At 51.0% G+C, this 6,641-nt stretch overlaps 1 long non-coding RNA gene across 1 annotated transcript; it reads left to right on the top strand.

The window, feature by feature from the left end:
* Positions 1 to 5,277: 5,277 nt before the first annotated feature.
* On the top strand, positions 5,278 to 5,694 carry LOC118754946. Its single transcript, XR_004994959.1, has 2 exons — positions 5,278 to 5,362; positions 5,442 to 5,694. It is a non-coding gene; the product is annotated as an uncharacterized LOC118754946 (long non-coding RNA).
* Positions 5,695 to 6,641: the final 947 nt, after the last annotated feature.

The raw sequence follows: 6,641 nt of genomic DNA, 5'->3' as shown, positions 1-6,641 counted from the left end.
TTTAGGGTCGACCTCGAGCGCGAATATCGGCAGCGCATCCTTGTGGTGCCACTTGATGGTTAGGCGCATAAGGTGCTGTACTTGTTGGCCCACCTTCACATACGACGGGAGTACCATGGCTCTAAAATTGAAATTGAGAGTGAATTTGAAGAGGACTGTGAATCGGAAACGGGTGTGGATTTTTATTGCTCCCCACTACACACACCCAACCCCGTTAATACGTGTACCGCTTACCTTGTCCACTTGTAAGTATTAAGCGTGCGTAAAAGTTCGGGTGACCGCGGCAATCCAATAAGTAAAAGTGGCGTCGGTTTTTGCAAATTTCCCTGACGATGTCCCTTTCTAATTGACTAGCGCAACGGCAAAGTTATCGATACGCGATTTACCCGACTGTGGCGGATCGATTGCGCTAGGGATGTGTTTCGAATCTAAGGGAATATCCCATTGGTTTTTGTTTACTAGAAGCCGGGTACCTTGTAATAATGCAAAATCTATCAAGTATGGAGGGCCACCATATATTCATCGAATTTCTTGAGAAGGCGAAGGTATTGACTAAGTTAGCGTGTTGTGATTAAATCGGCGGAATAATTGCCAAGAACTCGGTGTTTAGCATCGATCAGTTCATATGAATTCGAACCAAGTTTCCGTGAAACATAGGCTCTAATTTTTGGTGGGGCTAGTTTTTGTGCATAGCCCTCTCCGGCCACAGACTGTTTAGGATTGGGAATGTATACTTCCGAGCCAATCTCGAAATGGCGTTCTCTTTTGCGGGTCAATGCTCGTTGTGCGGTTTGTTGATATAGTTCGAACTGTTTGTCTCGAATTTCATCAGCCAGAACTTTACGTTGTTCCACATCCTGGGTATGGTATGGGTTTACATCCAATACTAATTTATATTCGTTTCCATCTTTCACATATTCACGACCGGTGTGCAGAAAATATGGCGTGTAGCCCGTGGCTGAATGCACTGAAGTGTTAATATCATGAATAACACGAGAAAGATGGTTTTCCCAGGAGGAGTGTTCAAGAAGACCAGCCATGTGAGCACGTAATCCAAGTTTTATGCTTTTGTTTGTCGCCTCCACCTGATTGGCTTGTGGATGGTACAAAGGGGGTTTCATGTGTTTGATATTATAACCGGCGCAAAGCTTTGCGAAAGTTTGACTGATGAATTGAGTACCATTATCTGATATAATGAGTTCGGGGCAGCTATTCACAGTGAATATATGTCGAAGAGAATTGACTACGGATATAGCGTTTGCATTCTTCATGGGCTGCGCCCAGACATATCGCGAGTAGCAGTCGATGGCTACGAAGATCCATTGGTTACGATTATTAGACATGGGCAGCTTACCGACGAAGTCAATCGATAATTGACGACCCGGTCGTTTTGGTTCTCTATATTCGCCGTGAGGTGTTTTGGTGCTCTCATTACTTGGTTTAATGCGGTGGCATAGTTCACATTGCCGAACGTACTGGTAAACGGACTCATATATGTTTGGCCAGTAATAGCGTTGTGAGATACGTCTGTAAGTTTTCCAAACACCCTGATGCGAATGTTGGTTGTGGTTTTCATCGAGAACTTTGGCTCTCTCTGAAGATGGTACACAAAGTGTCCACAGTATTTCCGCACTTTGATTGGAAAATTTCAATCGATAATATAGAAGGTTGTTTTCGATTTTGTATCTATCTAATGGTTGTTTTGAGGCCATGGCATGCATTTTGTTGTACCATTTATCGCCAGTATTTGGGACAATGTTAATCACGGACGTGATTGGGGAAAGATTCACGTGAAAATCACTCGGAAGGTCAATTGGGTTTCTGCGAACGATGTTGAGAAGAGCAAAAGAACGAGATAAGGCGTCAGGAAGTTCCAAATGTTTTCCTGGTTTATGAATAATTTTGAGTTCGTATGGTGATAATCGGATCGCCCAACGACATAAGCGACCAGTTGGATCTTTGAGAGTTTGTAGCCAGCGTAACGCTGCCTGATCCGTTACCACAACCAATTCACGACCCTCAAAATATGGACGAAACTTTTCGACCGCTAAGAGAACGGCTAGGCATTCCCGTTCTGATGCTGTGTAATTTTGTTCGGCTTTCGAGAATTTCTTTCAAAAATACTGAACCACCCGTTCATTCCCATCATGTTCTTGTACTAGAACAGCTCCCGCCGCGATCAGCGAGGCATCGGTATAAACCTTGAATGGTTTTGAATAATCTGCCATAGTCAGAACTAGAGTAGTAGTTAAACACTCTTTGAGTTTGAGAAAGGCTTGTTCAGCAGCGGTATTCCATTCAATGGGTCCTTTTCGGGTTCCTTTATACAATTCACAAAGGGGAGCTGTGATCTCCGAGAAATTTGGAATAAATTTACGGTACCAGCCTGCTGCACCAACAAACCGTATGACTTCTTTTGCCGTTTTGGGCCGTGCGAATTCAACAATAGCTCGAATACGAGATGGATTCGCAGATAGACCCTCATGAGACAAAACGTAACCCAGGAATTCCAATCGTTTACAACAAAAATTCGATTTGGATGTTGAGATGGTTAAGCCGGCCCCAGCCAAACGTTTTGCAACAATAGCCAATATCTTAACGTGTTCTTCAAACGTCGAAGTGCAAATTATGAAATCATCCACGTATGCGAATGCATGTGGAACCAAATCCCGGAAAATTTTATCAATGAGAATGGCTAATGTGCCCTCGCTAGGGCAGGCAGCTTGTCGTTGGTGCGGGGGCTTAGCTGAATTGCCGATCAGCCCATCTCTGGTCTGGGGTATCGTGGACGCGCTCGTCGCTTCTGCGCTACCTTGTCTCCAGATTGGGGCTGCCGGCAAACGGTGCCCAAGAGCTGCCACCTCCTAATCCAGGGTGTTACGCGACACCGTGCCTATTGGACGGTTTGTAGCCAGGAGGAAAAACCGGCTGTAATATAACGGCGCCTCTTCAACACCGGGCCGCATCGAGGAGTAACGGTGGCCTTACCGCGACATGGGGCGCTGGCGCGGCGGACCAGATGAGATCCCCTATTACAACTTTGACTGCTGAGCTTGCCTAGCCGAGCTGGCAGTCGTACGAACCAGATGAATACAACTAAAAACCAAAAAACACAAAAACAACAAAAACAACAAAACCATCGCGAAATCCGCGAAAACAGCTACAGCTACAGCTACAACTACAGCCACAACAGCTGCAACAGCCACAACATCAGCAACAGCTTCTACAACAGTCACAACTACAGCTACAACAGCAGCAGCAGCCACGAAGACAGTTATGTCAATGGCACCAAAGGTACCAACGGCCAAGCTCGGCAGTTCTATGCTGGGCGAAAGTAAAGGCACCAGGCGCAGGGGAGGCTTTCTTGCGAGCCTATCCGAGGAGGAGGCTGCCCTTTTTATTGAACACGCCAGAGAAGATGAGAGGCCAAGCACTAGCAGTGGCGGCGTGGATCGGGCGCAGCTTCGGTCGGAGGGCACCAAGGGAGCAGAGGCTCAGGCCTCAAAAAACAGGCACCGATCGCCAAGCAGGTACCGGGGGGGCCAGTTGGCGTCGCTCCAGGAGTCGTGACCGCTTCGGGAGCCATGACCGCTCGGGGAGCCGAGGCCGATCCGAGGGTCGGCATCGCTCGAAGAGCAGGCATCGCTCAGGCAGTGGGCACCGCTCTAGCAGTAGGCACCGCAGGTCTCCTAGTCGAACCTCATCGCTCGAGTCAGGGTGCCAGCTGCAAGACAGCAAAAAGAGAAGCCGCAGGTGTAGACCGCCTCCACTTCCGCCCTCCGGTCAACCGGGAGCCCTTGACGACCACCATCGAGCTGGTCTTAGTGGGTCGGGAGTCAAGTGGTATCTCCGGTACCTGGAGCAGGAGAAGAAGCCGAGCGTAGCCCGCGCAATGGCGGAAGTAAGACAAGAGGTGGAGAAAGAGGCACAATTGAGTGGTAAGACGGCTGCAACCGCTGGTATGCAGCAGAGAGGTGAACTACCCGCGCCTGTTGAAAAGCAGAGAAGCGGGCAACAGCATCAGAGACCCGCGCCTGCTGAAAAGCAGAGAAGCGGGCAACAGCAGCAGAGACCCGCGCCTGCTGTAAAGCAGAGAAGCGGGCTATAGCATCAGAAACCCGCGCCTGCTGAAAAGCAGAGAAGCGGGCAACAGCAGCAGAGACCCGCGCCCGCCAAATGGCGGAGAAGCGGGGAACCCACAGGTAGCACAACAGGCTCAACAACAGCTACTCCAAAACGCACCAGCCTACAGGTCACACCACCTGAGCCACCGTCCCCCAAACGACCGCGGGGGCTCCCACCCCCTCCAACAGAGTCTAGGGGCTTGGATGGGTCCGCGGGCCAGGGTCAGCCACAGGAGGGAATCACTAAGCAGCCTAGCTATTCGGATGCTCTTAAAGGCATCCGGGTGGCTGTATTGCCCTGTGATTACCCTGCTGCTGCCCTAAGCCCTGAGGACCTGACCAAACTCCAGGACGCCATCATGGATGAGGTCCTTAAAGGGTGGAAGCACGCACTGGTTTTTTGTGGGGTATTTTTCAGGTCAGGTATGCTCCTTGTGGACTGCAAGGATAAGCGGACCGCAGCATGGCTGGTAGATAAGGCACCAAACATTGAGGGATGGGAGGGGCCCGCGTTATGTACCAAGAGGGGGGGAGGATATCCCGCCGGTGCATAATATCTCGGTGTTCTTCCCAAGATGCGCCGAGAAATCGGCGGAGTACGTGCTGGGGCTCATCAAGGCCCAGAATGAGGACATCCACACGGCTGCGTGGAAGGTGGTTTCATGCGGCGCCGAAGACAACGGTCTCAGGCTCAACCTGGGGATCGATGAGGCGTCGTATGTCAGCATTAAGAGGGCCGGATTCACAATCAACTTCCGTTACAGTTATGTTACGGTGCGGCCATGGCGGCATAAGACGACAGGCAGCAAGGAGTCAGAGTCCCAAGACATGCAAGTCGACGAGACTACTGACTCCACTGCTGCCCCAGCGACCGAGTCGACCACGGCCCCACTGGAAGATCAGCTATCGGAATTAGCACAGGCACCAGCTCTTGTGAGCGCTCCCGGGCCAAGTGTCACTGACTACATGCGCACCACACAGGAGCTCCTAGCGGACATAGGCAGGCTCGAACTCGACAGAGAGGGCGAGGGTGAGGCACGGCTCTCGAACATCGAGGACGAGCCCCAACTATGAGCCCAACAGCGCTAACAGTAGCCCAGGTCAACTTGCATCATGCGGTGGCCGCCTCGGCGATCATTGCAAGCATTTTTGCCACGGAGGACCTGGGAATCCTACTGATTCAGGAACCGTGGACCTACAGAGGCCAGGTGAGGGGCCTCAATCATAACAACAATAAGGTAATTTGGGACCTTTCCTGCGAGAGGCCCAGAGCGTGCGTAGTGCTAAAGAATAATATTAATTACTTTTGCATTACAGAATTTCTTACACAGGATCTGGTAGCGGTCCAAGCTACCTTAAGGGTCAACGGGAAGGAACTGGAGGTGGTCTTGGCTGCAGCCTACTTTCCGGGGGACAACGCCAACGTGCCGCCTCTTGAGGTACAGCAGCTGCTGGAATTTTGCCGCAGGAAACGACTTCCGGCGATTCTCGGCTGCGATGCGAACGCCCACAATATAGAGTGGGGCAGCTCGGACACAAACCGTAGGGGTGAGTGCTTATTAGAATATATTATCAGTGAAGACCTGTGCATCCATAATGTCGGTAATGAACCAACGTTCATAACCAGGGTCAGAGAGGAGGTACTCGACATCACTCTCAGCAACAGACTGGCCAGTGGCAGGTCTCATCTGAGCCCTCACTGTCGGATCACAGGATTATCCGATTTGCACTGGGAGCTGAGGTTCTGACAGGTCACCCAAAGAGGAACCCCAGGAAAACAGACTGGGATAAATATGAAGAGGTACTTAGGTTGAACCTAAGCAGAATAGAGGCACAACATAGAAAGGTGGATTGTATGGAGTTAGAGGACAGGGTCAACAAGCTGAACGGCACCATTCTGGATGCCTTTACCTCCAGCTGTCCCGTGTCAAAGCCAAAAGGGAAAGCTCAGCCTCCCTGGTGGACACGGGAACTCTCAGTTCTTAGGAAAGATGTGCGAAGACTTTTCAACAGGGCAAAGCGCACCGGGAGCTGGGAGGAGTACTCAGTCTGTCTAACAAAATACAATAAGGAGATTAGGAAGGCCAAGCGTAGCAGCTTCAGAACCTTTTGTGAGAATATCGCATCTACTCCTGCAGCTGCTAGGCTGCATAAAGCCTTAGCGAGAGACAACACAGGGACCAGACTGGCTATTAGGCTACCTAATGGGGCCTTTTCAGGTAATGAACAGGAGAGGGCACTCGCCCTGCTATCGGCCCACTTTCCGGACGCCATTCCCACCGCTGGGGATACGTTGTTCCGTGCGTTCAGGCCATCCCCACCGGACTGGAAGGTGGCTAGAAGCCTTATAAACCGGCAAACAGTGCGGTGGGCTCTGGACTCCTTCGAACGGTACAAGGCCCCTGGGGTGGATGGTGTATGTCCGGCGTTACTAAAGCAGGGCGGGGAGCTCTTACTGCCACATCTGGTGGACATTATGAGGGACAGTCTAGCACTGGCTCACATTCCCAAGGTGTG

Source organism: Rhagoletis pomonella, unplaced genomic scaffold (assembly GCF_013731165.1).
Source record: "Rhagoletis pomonella isolate Grant_MI unplaced genomic scaffold, Rhpom_1.0 Rhpom_scaffold_04958, whole genome shotgun sequence".
NCBI lineage: Eukaryota > Metazoa > Arthropoda > Insecta > Diptera > Tephritidae > Rhagoletis > Rhagoletis pomonella.
Note: the sequence above shows the minus strand (reverse complement) of the source record. Positions and strands in the feature narration are given on the sequence as shown.